This window comes from Ambystoma mexicanum, chromosome 9 (genome assembly GCF_040938575.1).
Source record: "Ambystoma mexicanum isolate Mex_15411 chromosome 9, UKY_AmexF1_1, whole genome shotgun sequence".
Taxonomy (NCBI): domain Eukaryota; kingdom Metazoa; phylum Chordata; class Amphibia; order Caudata; family Ambystomatidae; genus Ambystoma; species Ambystoma mexicanum.
In genome coordinates, this window is record NC_090931.1 from 1,470,060,985 (window position 1) to 1,470,076,593 (window position 15,609).

At 50.5% G+C, this 15,609-nt stretch overlaps 1 protein-coding gene across 1 annotated transcript in view; it reads right to left on the reverse strand.

The window, feature by feature from the left end:
• The window catches only part of ADCY10 (adenylate cyclase 10), a 1,140,628-nt gene that overhangs the window by 258,017 nt on the left and 867,002 nt on the right, over nt 1–15,609 (reverse strand). The window lies entirely within an intron of this gene.

Below are 15,609 nucleotides of genomic sequence, written 5' to 3' on the forward strand. Positions count from 1 at the left end.
CAACACACATACCATACGTGGACCAATCACGGACCACAGTGGTCCCAGGCATTCACACCACCCTAGACTCTCTGGCACCCAGGATGTGTATTGGGACCAGACAGCCCAGCCCATATCCTGGGGGCACTCAAACGACATGTAGAAGCCCGCGAAAGCAACCGTGTTTCGCGGGAAACTACATGCCCAAATAAGGAAGGCCCCGGGTCGCCTGACCCGGGGGAAGGTAAAGGGAGCAAGACGGACAGTGGACGAGACAAAGGAGCCTCGTGGTCCGGCCATTTTGGGTAGCCGGGCCACCCTTTTGTGTTCGCGGCAAAAAGGTGCTCAGAACGGCAAAAGGAGCTCAAAATAAACCAAATGATCGCTGCCACCAGCCCAGTCCCTGAATGACTTGCACCGATCCAAAAACCATCCTACAAGAGTGTCTAGGGTCTGTAGAAGGCTAGAGACCCAAGAGAGCTGTAACTTAGCTTACAGTGCCCTCTTGTGTCGTGTTGCACTAAAATGGCGACACGATAAAAGAAACTACGGGAAACAGCGTTCCCCGGTACTGACTGTCTTAAGGGCATGTCAGTTTCCCCGTAAGAAAGGAGCGAAAGCCCAGAGGAGTACGGCAGAAGGCTGCACTTCTCTGGCAAAGTCAAGAAAACAGGTTGAAAACAATAGCAAAAAGTTTAGGGGTTGCCACATGGAAGGAAAGTTCCCTACAATAACGAAATCTTTCCTAACACTCGCCCCTCCCAGACTATGGACAGGGGGAACTAATCCACCCCTGGATGAGTCTCTTGTTCAGGTCGGTAAAACATTCTGGACAACCCATCAGCATTGCTATGTTGGACACCTGGCCTATGCTCAATAGTGAAGTCGAAGCCTTGTAGACTTATGGACCACCTAAGCAACTTTGGATTCTCCCCCTTCATGTTCATTAGCCACTTTAACGGCTTATGGTCAGTCTGCACAGTGAAGTGGGTCCCATAGAGGTAGGGCCGCAGCTTCCTTAGGGCCCACACAACAGAGAAACATTCTTTCTCTACTGTGGACCATCTGAGCTCTCTGTCCTTAAGCTGGCGACTAATAAAACCGATAGGGTGTTCCTTACCCTTCTCATCTACTTGTGATAGTACAGCTCCTATCCCAGTGTCAGAGGCATCCGTCTGCACGATAAAAGGTCTTTGATAATCAGGGGCCCTGAGCACAGGGGCCTGGCACAAGGAGTCTTTCAAGCCATTGAAGGCCTTCTCACACTCGTCAGTCCAAGTTACCTTCTTGGGTTTCTTCGGAGTTGTGAGGGCAGTCAGCGGAGCAGCTATGGTGCCATAGTCTGCCATAAAATTGCGGTAATAACCCGTGAGTCCTAAGAAGGCTCTCACTTGGGTTTGTGTAGTGGGGGTAGGCCAGTCTTGTACCGCTGGTACCTTACTGGATAGAGGCTGTCTCCTCCCTCCACCTACTTCATGTCCAAGGCAAACCACTGAGCCTTGTCCATTTTGGTGAGGGGCCACTCGGACACCCTCAAAAGAGCTTTCTGAAGGACTGCTTTGGAACAGGTCAGGGAGAGGTTCAGACTCCTCTTCCTCAACGTCTGAAGCCAATAGCAGTGCTGCGATTTCGCCGCTTGGGACGAAAGCCTTCAGCCTATTCACGTGAAACACTTTTAGAGCCTGTCCAGGCCTTCCAAGGTCCACTGAATAGCTAACCTCACCCAGGGGCTCCACCACTGGGTAAGGGCCTGACCATTTGTCCTGTAAAGCTCGAGGCCTTATGGGATTCACGATCAGGACTTGCTGGCCATGTGTAAAGTTGATGAGGGAAGCTTTCTGGTCGTACCAATGTTTCACCAGCGCTTGCCCTGCCTTCAATTTAGCACTAGCCAAGCCCATCAGAAGTACCATCCGTTTTCTGAGCCCTAGCACATAATCAACTACATTGGTAGCAACAGGGGGAGTGGGCATCTCCCATCCCTCTTTGACGATGGCTAAGGGTCCCCGTACGGGATGACCGAACAGAAGTTCGAAGGGGCTGAAGCCAACACCCTCCTGTGGTACCTCTCGGTAGGCAAACAGCAAGCATGAAACAAGAAGATCCCATTTTCTTCTCTGAGGCTCCTCCAGAGCCCCAATCATGCTTTTTAACGTCCTGTTAAGACGCCCCCCCAGACCATCGGTCTGGGGGCGGTATGCAGAAGAGAACCTGTAGGTGACCCCACATTCTTTCCACATAGCCTGCCTATACTTCGACATAAAGTTGCTGCCATCATCCGGCACAACTTCTTTAGGGAAGCCAACCCTAGTAAACATGCCGAGTAAAGCTTTTGCAACTGACTTGGCAGTTACAGTCTTTAATGGGATGGCCTCAGGATACCTGGTTGCATGGTCGACCAGCACCAGGATAAACCTATTGCCTGAGGATGTTTGCGGGTCAAGGGGACCAACCATGTCGATCCCTACCCTTTCAAATGGTACCCCCACAACTGGGAGCGGTACCAACGGAGCTTGGATTGTCGCACCAACCTTACCAGACAACTGGCAGGCGGCACAACTCCTGCAGTGACTTTCTACTTGCTCCCCCATCTTGGGCCAGTAGAAGTGCATGGATAACCTTTGCTTGGTCCTCCTCATACCAAGGTGACCAGCAAGGGGAACGACATGCGCCAACTGCAGGAGGAAGGGCCTAACAGCAAGGGAAACCACCAACCTCCTATGGTCTCCTTCTGTAGACTCTGTGGGCTCACTATAAAGGAGTCCACCTTCCTGGTAAATCCTTTGCAACCCAGGAGGTTCACCCTCAAGCTGGGAGCAGGCCTGTCTCCTTAGGCCTTCCAGAGATGGGCACTCACGTTGGCCCTTACTGAAGTCGTCCCTATCAGGACCTCCTTCAACTAACAAGTCTTTTAGTTCAGGATGGTCGTTGGGGTCGAACACTTCAGGCATCGCCACCTCCTCGTCAGGCTCGGGCGATTGACCAACTCCCTCCACCGCAGTGGTAGGCGAGCTCGGGGGAATATTCTCTTTCCCCCGTCGGGACTTGTTGACTCCTTTCGCCTTGGGTTTCCCCTTCGGCTGGGGCGGCGTATTGGACTTGGCCAATGCTGCCCGTGCTTGAGACCGTGTGTAGGGTCTTTCGGCAGTGTCTCCTACGAGCCCTAGAGCTCTGAGATCATTGCCCAACAAGACCTTTCCCGGGACGTTTCTCTGAATGCTCACTGGAATCCTAACTGCTGTACCATTTAAAGTTAGATTAACAGGGATCACGGGAAACATACGGAGGGGGCCGTCAGCCAACTTAGTGGGCATCAGAGGAGCTCTGGCAACTTCCTCTGAGTCTACCAAGGTAGAATCCACTACAGTTCGACTGCACCCACTATCCCTAAGAGCTGGAGTATCCACTCCATTGATCAGCACACTGTCTTTAAAGTAGTGCTTGGTATTATCCGGAATCCTAGCATAAGCCTCTGCGACTTTAGGCTCCCAGGAACCCAGGGACACTAAAACTACCTCAGCCTCGATCCCGCTGGGAAACGAGTCTGAGGAGAAGGATGCTCCTGTAATCTCTTCTTCCTCGTAGGAGGAGAAGGCCAGATTAGCGGAGTGGACCCCCAAAGGTTTAACCTTACACCGGGGATCCCCCTTCACATGGTCAGTTGCTCCACAAGAAAAACAAGCCCCATTGGGTCTGTTTACGTAGGGAGGCTTATTATAACCAGAGTTCTGTTTCGGAGGCGAACCTCCGCTACCCTGTGAGTTCTCGTATGGCTTACCCTTATTTTTCTTTTTGTGGCCCTTATGGGAAGAAGATTTAGCAGATTCCCCACCCTCCATATCTTTGGACTTTTTCCCTTCCTCCTGCTTACCAGGATGAGTTTTGTCCTTATGGGACACTCGATGTGACACCCATAAGTCTGCTGCAATGGCCAGCTTCTTAGGATCTATCTCCTTCGAATCGGCCAAATGCTGCTTAAGCTCCGGGGAAGAAGAAGCAAAAATGTGTTCCAGCATGACCAGATTGATCATGCCTTCGAAGGTAGAAACCTTATAACCTTCAACCCAGCCAGTCAAGTTTTTCAGGGACTCAGCTACATACGACACCCAAGTACCACCTTCCTTTTTCTTATACTCTCTAAACCTTTTCAAATATTGGGTCGGAGTCTTCCCAAACTTTAAAATGAGAGTCTGCTTCAACATTGCAAAATCAGCGCGCTCAGCCTTCGACATTTCCATAATGGCACTGCAACCAGAATGGGGCAGTCTGCTGAGTAACCATGCAATCTTATCCGCATTATCAACCTCTTGAACCTCGCATGCATACTCAAACGCATTTAACCAGTCCATAATGTCATTTCGTTCCTCATACACACTGAGCAGATCTTTTGGAAACCGTGGATGAGAGGAAGCCCCAGAACCATGTCCAGGACCCTTGGACCCATTTGCGAACTGAAGCTTGGCCAGTTCCAACTGGTGATCCCTGTCTTTTTGTTTTTCTGCCTGGTCGATTTTCAGTTTGGCTATGCTGAATTCAAGCTCCTGCTGCCTAAACCGCAGCTCTTGCTTCTTGAATTCAAGCATAGCCTCCCCATCAACACTGGCAGAGGAAACGTTAGACATTACATCCTCCCTGTCCTCGTGGTCGTGATGGATCAGTGCAGCGGCAGAACCGTCGGTTCTGCCAGTGAGAGCAGCCCCACCACCTTCTGCACTGTCCTCGGAAGTTATAGCGTCAAGCTGCGCTTCTTGCCACGCCACGATTCTCTGGATCATTTCCAATTTAGTGCCTCGAGAGGAAACCCCTCTCTCTGCACACATCTTCTTCAATGTTTCAGATTTCGAAGCATTTAAGGTTAATAAAGTATTCGTTTCCATACTGTTGATAGGACTATGGCCTTTTTAACGTTATATTCAATACTTTACTGCGTGTCCTGGTTGGAATAACCTGAAAACGCCTTAGCTCGTGCGCAACACTGGATACCTTCAGTCGTATCCCACCGCTGTACACCAATTTGTTAAGACGGATTTCTGAACTCTGTCCTGGTGGCGCAGAAGTTCAGAAGGCCAACCTAATTACTTGGAACAGGGTAACCTCTGGACAAGCCAGACCAATCAAGGTAGCGATCGCGGCGGTCAAGACTAGGTCTCAAGAGGGGTGAGGGTGACTGAAAGCCCGCAATGAGCACACAAAGCAAGAGCGCTTACAAACTACTCCAAACAGGTGTTATATCAAAAATATAAACACATTTATTTTAAGGCCTTTAAAACAATGACCGTAGCAAAAGCAGCAATATACAACGATATTAAACCAACACATACACTATCCACCCAATATATATACAGAATACACAGTTTCACAGCATTAGCAGCACGAAATATGTTATCCACCTGCAGGGGAAGGAAAACAGGCAGTGCGAACCAATGCGTGTGATATGTCCGCCTTCTGAGGCCCCTAACTAGATGGTAGTCCAATCCCTACGAAGAGTGGAGCCTAGCGCTCAAAAGTACCTGCACACGCCGGTGCCAATGGGCAGAAGGTGAAGCTCTTCGGAGGACGTTGGACAGCTCTGTAGGGTGCCCTAATGAAGGAGAACACGGTCCGCGACTCTAGCGCAGCCTCCACTGTGAGGCAGAAGTAGGGCGCGAGTACGGACAAGGGGAGCTGTATTTACAGCGGGGAAAAGCAAGGGGCACTGCAGGAGGGCGACCAGATCCTAGCTAATCTACTCACCGGTCCCCGAAGCAAGCAGGCCCGAGCTTCTCCTCGATAGATGCAGCTTCTGGCAGGTTCTGAAGAGCAGGGAACGTCTCGTCGTCGTGCAGAGTAAAAAGACGTCCCGATCGAAGAATCCTGCACAGTTTTGTCGCCACAGCAGGGCAACGGAACGGCCGGGTGTATTCAAGCCAAACGAGCACCGTTCACCTCTAGCTTAGGGTTGCTAAGCAAACGAAGCGTGTGAGCGTGCCCCGGACTCAGAATACCACCCAACCTGTCGGCGATTACAGAGCAGGACTCCTTAGTAAGCTGGTCAGTCAACTGGATGGCCCAGAGACACTTCCGAAGGCTTACGGCAGGAGTTGATGAAGGTGCCGGGAATAGCTGGTCCTGCTATTCCAATAGGTCAAAGCGCCAGTACAGGCCTTCTTGTTCGATCTTAGGTGGAAAGGGCTTCACCGGACGACAGCAATGAGGAGCAGAAGTTCTTCAGGGGGTCACCAGCGATTCCTCGGTCCAGCCTCGTGTTCGCAGGATACTTGGCTCCTGTATCCCTGGGTTCGTAAGAACTCAGGAGATCGACATGGTAGTGGTGTTTCCAGCTCCCTCTTATCCACGGTTCCCTTCGCGCCAAAACGGAGGGGAGCCAATGGGAGATCCGCTCATCAACACACATACCATACGTGGACCAATCACGGACCACAGTGGTCCCAGGCATTCACACCACCCTAGACTCTCTGGCACCCAGGATGTGTATTGGGACCAGACAGCCCAGCCCATATCCTGGGGGCACTCAAACGACATGTAGAAGCCCGCGAAAGCAACCGTGTTTCGCGGGAAACTACATGCCCAAATAAGGAAGGCCCCGGGTCGCCTGACCCGGGGGAAGGTAAAGGGAGCAAGACGGACAGTGGACGAGACAAAGGAGCCTCGTGGTCCGGCCATTTTGGGTAGCCGGGCCACCCTTTTGTGTTCGCGGCAAAAAGGTGCTCAGAACGGCGAAAGGAGCTCAAAATAAACCAAATGATCGCTGCCACCAGCCCAGTCCCTGAATGACTTGCACCGATCCAAAAACCATCCTACAAGAGTGTCTAGGGTCTGTAGAAGGCTAGAGACCCAAGAGAGCTGTAACTTAGCTTACAGTGCCCTCTTGTGTCGTGTTGCACTAAAATGGCGACACGATAAAAGAAACTACGGGAAACAGCGTTCCCCGGTAATGACTGTCTTAAGGGCATGTCAGTTTCCCCGTAAGAAAGGAGCGAAAGCACAGAGGAGTACGGCAGAAGGCTGCACTTCTCTGGCAAAGTCAAGAAAACAGGTTGAAAACAATAGCAAAAAGTTTAGGGGTTGCCACATGGAAGGAAAGTTCCCTACAATAACGAAATCTTTCCTAACAAGCACAACATACAGATATGGGCCTCGGGTGTCCAAGCCACCAAGGAAAACAGGGAACTCCATGCATTTTCCAAAAAGAGGACACCCGTGGGCATCCACAGAGGTAGGATTTGCGCAAATCGACCCAGAATTTATTATCCAGACACCCCCCGCAAAGTCCGAAATGTAGGAAAAAAAATGCATTTTCCGCACATTTCACTCGGCTCACCCATCGAAACACGCCGCCAACAACACATGGCCTACCGTCCCGCATTCCCACAGGTGCCCAATGAAAACGGTACCTCACATGTGTGGGTGCACCTACCTGGGCGCCAAGGGGAAAGCCTAAAACACAGGTAACCCCAAGTCTGTTTTGACACCTGAATTTCACACTTTCTCCAGACAAGCACAACATACAGAAATGGGCCTCGGGTGTCCAAGCCACCAAGGAAAACAGGGAACCCCATGCATTTCCGAAAAGAGGACACCCGTGGGAATCCGCAGAGGAATGACTTGCGCAAATCGGCGCAGAATTTATTACCCAGACACCCCCGCAAAGTCTGAAAAGTGGGGGAAAAAAAGCATTTTCTGCACATTTCACTCAGCTCAGCCATCAAAACACGCCGCCAACACCACATGGCCTACTGTACTGCGTTCCCACAGTTGTCCTGATGAAAACGGTACCTCACATGTGTGGGTGCACCTACCTGGGCACCAAGGGGAAAGCCTAAAACACAGGTAACCCCAAGTCTGTGTTGACACCTGAATTTCACACTTTCTCCAGACAAGCACAACATACAGATATGGGCCTCGGGTGTCCAAGCCACCAAGGAAAACAGGGAACCCCATGCATTTCCGAAAAGAGTACACCCGTGGGAATCCGCAGAGGTATGATTTGCGGAAATCGGCCCAGAATGTATTACTCAGACACCCATGCAACGTCCGAAATGTAGGAAAAAAATGCATTTTCCGCACATTTCACTCGGCTCACCCATCGAAACATGCCGCCAACACCATATGGCCTACCGTCCCATGTTCCCACAGTTGTCTCGATGAAAACGGTATCTCACATGTGTGGGTGCACCTACCTGGGCGCCAAGGGGAAAGCCTAAAACACAGGTAACCCCAAGTCTGTTTTGACACCTGAATTTCACAATTTCTCCAGACAAGCACAACATACAGAAATGGGCCTCGAGTGTCCAGGCCACCAAGCAAAACAGGAAACCCCATGCATTTCCGAAAGGAGGACGCCGGTTGGAATCCGCAGACGTATGATTTGCGCAAATCGGCCCAGAATGTATTACCCAGACACCCCCGCAAAGTCCGAAATGTAGGAAAAAAATGCATTTTCCGCACATTTCACTCAGCTCACCCATCAAAACACGCCGCCAACACCACATGGCCTACTGTCCTGCGTTCCCACAGGTGTCCTGATAAAAACTGTACCTCACATGTGGGGGTGCACATACCTGGGCGCCAGGGGAAAACCTAAAACACAGGTAACCCCAAGTCTGTTTTGACACCTGCATTTCATACTTTTTTCCAGACAAGAACAACACACAGAAAGGGGCCTCGGGTGTCCAAGCCACCAAGGAAAACAGGGAACCCCATTAATTTCCAAAAAGTGGATACCTGTGGGAATCCGCAGAGGTATGATTTGCGCAAATCGGCCCAGAATGTATTACTCAGAAACCCCCGCAACGTCCGGAATGTAGGAAAAAAATGCATTTTCCGCACATTTCACTCGGCTCACCCATCGAAACATGCCGCAAACACCATATGGCTTACCGTCCCACGTTCCCACACGTGTCCCGATGAAAACGGTACCTCACATGTGTGGGTGCACCTACTTGGGCGCCAAAGGGAAAGCCTAAAACACAGGTAACCCCAAGTCTGTTTTGACACCTGAATTTCACAATTTCTCCAGACAAGCACAACATACAGAAATGGGCCTCGAGTGTCCAGGCCACCAAGGAAAACAGGGAACCCCATGCATTTCCAAAAAGTGGATACCTGTGGGAATCCGCAGAGGTATGATTTGCGCAAATCGGCCCATAATGTATTACTCAGAAACCCCCGCAACGTCTGAAATGTAGGAACAAAAATGCATTTTGCGCACATTTCACTCGGCTCGACCATCGAAACATGCTGCCAACAACACATGGCCTACCGTCCCGCATTCCTACAGGTGACCCGATGAAAACGGTACATCACATGTGTGGGTGTACCTACCTGGGCGCCAAGGGGAAATCCTAAAACACAGGTAACCCCAAGTCTGTTTTGACACCTGAATTTCACACTTTCTCCAGATAAGCACAACATACAGATATGGGCCTCGGGTGTCCAAGCCACCAAGCAAAACAGGGAACCCCATGGATTTCCGAAAAAAGGACACCCGTGGGAATCCGCAGAGGTATGATTTGCGCAAATCGGCCCAGAATGTATTACCCAGACACCCCTGCAAAGTCCGAAATGTAGGAAAAAAAATGCATTTTCCGCACATTTCATTCAGCTCACCCATCGAAACAGGCCACCAACAACACATGGCCTACCGTCCCACGTTCCCACAGGTGTCCTGATAAAAACGGTACCTCACATTTGTGGGTGCACCTACCTGGGCGCCAAGGGGAAAGCCTAAAACACAGGTAACCCCAAGTCTGTTTTGACACCTGAACTTCACACTTTCTCCAGACAAGCACAACATAAAGAAATGGGCCTCGGGTGTCCAAGCCACCAAGGAAAACAGGCAACCCCATGCATTTCCGAAAAGAGGACACCCGTGGGAATCCGCATAGGTATTATTTGCGCAAATCGGCCCAGAATTTATTACTCAGACACCCCCGCAACGTCCAAAATGTAGGAAAATATGCATTTTCCGCACATTTCACTCGGCTCACCCATCGAAACACGCCTCCAACAACACATGGCCTACCGTCCCGCGTTCCCACAGGTGTCCCGATGAAAACGGTACATCACATGTGTGGGTGCACCTACCTGGGCGCCAAGTGGAAAGCCTAAAACACAGGTAACCCCAAGTCTGTTTTGACACCTGAATTTCACACTTTTTCGAGAAAAGCACAACATACAGATATGGGCCTTGAGTGTCCAAGCCACCAAGGAAAACAGGGAACCCCATGCATTTCCGAAAAGGGGACACTTGTGGGAATCCACAGAGGTATCATTCGGGCAAAACGGCCCAGAATTTATTACACAGACACTCCCGCAAAGTCCGAAATGTGGGAAAAAATGCACTTTTCCGCACATTTCACTCGTTGCACGCATCGAAACACGCCGCCAACAACACATGGCCTACCGTCCCGCGTTCCCACAGGTGTCCCGATGAAAACAGTACCTCACATGTGTGGGTGCACCTACCTGGGCACCAAGGGGAAAGCCTAAAACACAGGTAACCCCAAGTCTGTACTGACACCGGAATTTCAGACTTTTTCCAGACAAGCACAACATACAGATATGGGCCTCGGGTGTCCAAGCCACCGAGGAAAACAGGGAACCCCATGCGTTTCCAAAAAGAGGACACCCGTGGGCATACACAGAGGTAGGATTTGCGCAAATCGGCCCAGAATTTATTACCCAGACACCCCTGCAAAGTCCGAAATGTAGGAAAGAAAATGCATTTTCCGCATATTTCACTCAGCTCACCCATCGAAACACGCTGCCAACAACACATGGTCTGCCGTCCCAAATTCCCACATGTGTTCCAATGAAAACGGTACCTCACATATGTGGGTGCACATACGTGGGCGCCAAGGGGAAAGCCTAAAACACAGGTAACCCCAAGTCTGTTTTGACACCTGAATTTCTTACTTTCTCCAGATAAGCACAACATACAGATATGGGCCTCGGGTGTCCAAGCCACCAAGCAAAACAGGGAACCCCATGCATTTCCGAAAAAAGGACACCCGTGGGAATCCGCAGAGGTATGATTTGCGCAAATCGGACCCAGACACCCCCGCAAAGTCCGAAATGTAGGAAAAAAATGCATTTTCCGCACATTTCACTCGGCTCACCCATCGAAACACGCCGCCAACAACACATGGCCTACCGTCCCGCATTCCCACAGGTGCCCAATGAAAACGGTACCTCACATGTGTGGGTGCACCTACCTGGGCGCCAAGGGGAAAGCCTAAAACACAGGTAACCCCAAGTCTGTGTTGACACCTGAATTTCACACTTTCTCCAGACAAGCACAACATACAGATATGGGCCTCGGGTGTCCAAGCCACCAAGGAAAACAGGGAACCCCATGCATTTCCGAAAAGAGTACACCCGTGGGAATCCGCAGAGGTATGGTTTGCGCAAATCGGCCCAGAATTTATTACCCAGACACCACCGCAAAGTCCGAAATGTGGGAAAAAAACACATTTTCCGCACATTTCACTCGGCTCACCCATCGAAACACACCGCCAAGAAAACATGGCCTACCGTCCCGCATTCCTACAGGTGTCCCGATAAAAGTGGTACATCACATGTGTGGGTGTACCTACCTGGGCGCCAAGGGGAAATCCTAAAACACAGGTAACCCCAAGTCTGTGTTGACACCTGAATTTCACACTTTCTCCAGACAAGCACAACATACAGATATGGGCCTCGGGTGTCCAAGCCACCAAGGAAAACAGGGAACCCCATGCATTTCCGAAAAGAGTACACCCGTGGGAATCCGCAGAGGTATGATTTGCGCAAATCGGCCCAGAATTTATTACCCAGACACCACCGCAAAGTCCGAAATGTGGGAAAAAAACACATTTTCCGCACATTTCACTCGGCTCACCCATCGAAACACACCGCCAAGAAAACATGGCCTACCGTCCCGCATTCCTACAGGTGTCCTGATAAAAATGGTACCTGACATGTGTGGGTGCACCTACCTGGGCGCCAATGGGAAAGCCTAAAACACAGGTAACCCCAAGTCTGTTTTGACACCTGAATTTCACACTTTCTCCAGACAAGCACAACATACAGATATGGGTCTCGGGTGTCCAAGCCACCAAGGAAAACAGGGAACCCCATGCATTTCCGAAAAGAGGACACCCGTGGGAATCCGCATAATTATGATTTGCGCAAATCGGCGCGGAATTTATTACCCAGACACCCCCGCAAAGTCTGAAATGTGGGAAAAAAACACATTTTCCGCACATTTCACTCGGCTCACCCATCGAAACACGCCGCCAACAACACATGGCCTACCGTCCCACGTTCCCACAGGTGTCTCGATGAAAACGGTACCTCACGTGTTTGGGTGCACCTACCTGGGCGCCAAGGGGAAAGCCTAAAACACAGGTAACCCCAAGTCTGTATTGACACCGCAATTTCACACTTTTTCCAGACAAGCACAACATACAGATATGGGCCTCGGGTGTCCAAGCCACCAAGGAAAACAGGGAACTCCATGCATTTTCCAAAAAGAGGACACCCGTGGGCATCCACAGAGGTAGGATTTGCGCAAATCGACCCAGAATTTATTATCCAGACACCCCCCGCAAAGTCCGAAATGTAGGAAAGAAAATGCATTTTCCGCATATTTCACTCAGCTCACCCATCGAAACACGCTGCCAACAACACATGGCCTACCGTCCCGCATTCCTACAGGTGTCCCGATAAAAATGGTACCTCACATGTGTGGGTGCACCTACCTGGGCGCCAAGGGGAAAGCCTAAAACACAGGTAACCCTAAGTCTGTTTTGACACCTGAATTTCACACTTTCTCCAGATAAGCACAACATACAGATATGGGCCTCGGGTGTCCAAGCCACCAAGCAAAACAGGGAACCCCATGGATTTCCGAAAAAAGGACACCCGTGGGAATCCGCAGAGGTATGATTTGCGCAAATCGGCCCAGAATGTATTACCCAGACACCCCTGCAAAGTCCGAAATGTAGGAAAAAAAATGCATTTTCCGCACATTTCATTCAGCTCACCCATCGAAACAGGCCACCAACAACACATGGCCTACCGTCCCACATTCCCACAGGTGTCCTGATAAAAACGGTACCTCACATTTGTGGGTGCACCTACCTGGGCGCCAAGGGGAAAGCCTAAAACACAGGTAACCCCAAGTCTGTTTTGACACCTGAACTTCACACTTTCTCCAGACAAGCACAACATAAAGAAATGGGCCTCGGGTGTCCAAGCCACCAAGGAAAACAGGCAACCCCATCCATTTCCGAAAAGAGGACACCCGTGGGAATCCGCATAGGTATTATTTGCGCAAATCGGCCCAGAATTTATTACTCAGACACCCCCGCAACGTCCAAAATGTAGGAAAATATGCATTTTCCGCACATTTCACTCGGCTCACCCATCGAAACACGCCTCCAACAACACATGGCCTACCGTCCCGCGTTCCCACAGGTGTCCCGATGAAAACGGTACATCACATGTGTGGGTGCACCTACCTGGGCGCCAAGTGGAAAGCCTAAAACACAGGTAACCCCAAGTCTGTTTTGACACCTGAATTTCACACTTTTTCGAGAAAAGCACAACATACAGATATGGGCCTTGAGTGTCCAAGCCACCAAGGAAAACAGGGAACCCCATGCATTTCCGAAAAGGGGACACTTGTGGGAATCCACAGAGGTATCATTCGGGCAAAACGGCCCAGGATTTATTACACAGACACTCCCGCAAAGTCCGAAATGTGGGAAAAAATGCACTTTTCCGCACATTTCACTCGTTGCACGCATCGAAACACGCCGCCAACAACACATGGCCTACCGTCCCGCGTTCCCACAGGTGTCCTGATGAAAACAGTACCTCACATGTGTGGGTGCACCTACCTGGGCACCAAGGGGAAAGCCTAAAACACAGGTAACCCCAAGTCTGTACTGACACCGGAATTTCAGACTTTTTCCAGACAAGCACAACATACAGATATGGGCCTCGGGTGTCCAAGCCACCAAGGAAAACAGGGAACCCCATGCGTTTCCAAAAAGAGGACACCCGTGGGCATACACAGAGGTAGGATTTGCGCAAATCGGCCCAGAATTTATTACCCAGACACCCCTGCAAAGTCCGAAATGTAGGAAAGAAAATGCATTTTCCGCATATTTCACTCAGCTCACCCATCGAAACACGCTGCCAACAACACATGGCCTACCGTCCCGCATTCCTACAGGTGTCCCGATAAAAATGGTACCTCACATGTGTGGGTGCACCTACCTGGGCGCCAAGGGGAAAGCCTAAAACACAGGTAACCCCAAGTCTGTATTGACACCACAATTTCACACTTTTTCCAGACAAGCACAACATACAGATATGGGCCTCGGGTGTCCAAGCCACCAAGGAAAACAGGGAACTCCATGCATTTCCAAAAAGAGGACACCCGTGGGCATCCACAGAGGTAGGATTTGCGCAAATCAGCCCAGAATTAATTACTCAGACACCCCCGCAAAGTCCGAAATGTAGGAAAGAAAATGCATTTTCCGCATATTTCACTCAGCTCACCCATCGAAACACGCTGCCAACAACACATGGCCTACCGTCCCGCATTCCTACAGGTGTCCCGATAAAAATGGTACCTCACATGTGTGGGTGCACCTACCTGGGCGCCAAGGGGAAAGCCTAAAACACAGGTAACCCCAAGTCTGTTTTGACACCTGAATTTCACACTTTCTCCAGATAAGCACAACATACAGATATGGGCCTCGGGTGTCCAAGCCACCAAGCAAAACAGGGAACCCCATGGATTTCCGAAAAAAGGACACCCGTGGGAATCCGCAGAGGTATGATTTGCGCAAATCGGCCCAGAATGTATTACCCAGACACCCCCGCAAAGTCCGAAATGTAGGAAAAAAAATGCATTTTCCGCACATTTCATTCAGCTCACCCATCGAAACAGGCCACCAACAACACATGGCCTACCGTCCCAAGTTCCCACAGGTGTCCTGATAAAAACGGTACCTCACATTTGTGGGTGCACCTACCTGGGCGCCAAGGGGAAAGCCTAAAACACAGGTAACCCCAAGTCTGTTTTGACACCTGAACTTCACACTTTCTCCAGACAAGCACAACATAAAGAAATGGGCCTCGGGTGTCGAAGCCACCAAGGAAAACAGGCAACCCCATGCATTTCCGAAAAGAGGACACCCGTGGGAATCCGCAGAGGTATTATTTGCGCAAATCGGCCCAGAATTTATTACTCAGACACCCCCGCAACGTCCAAAATGTAGGAAAAAATGCATTTTCCGCACATTTCACTCGGCTCACCCATCGAAACACGCCTCCAACAACACATGGCCTACCGTCCCGCGTTCCCACAGGTGTCCCGATGAAAACGGTACATCACATGTGTGGGTGCACCTACCTGGGCGCCAAGTGGAAAGCCTAAAACACAGGTAACCCCAAGTCTGTTTTGACACCTGAATTTCACACTTTCTCCAGAAAAGCACAACATACAGATATGGGCCTTGAGTGTCCAAGCCACCAAGGAAAACAGGGAACCCCATGCATTTCCGAAAAGGGGACACTCGTGGGAATCCGCAGAGGTATCATTTGGGTAAATCAGCCCAGAATTTATTACAC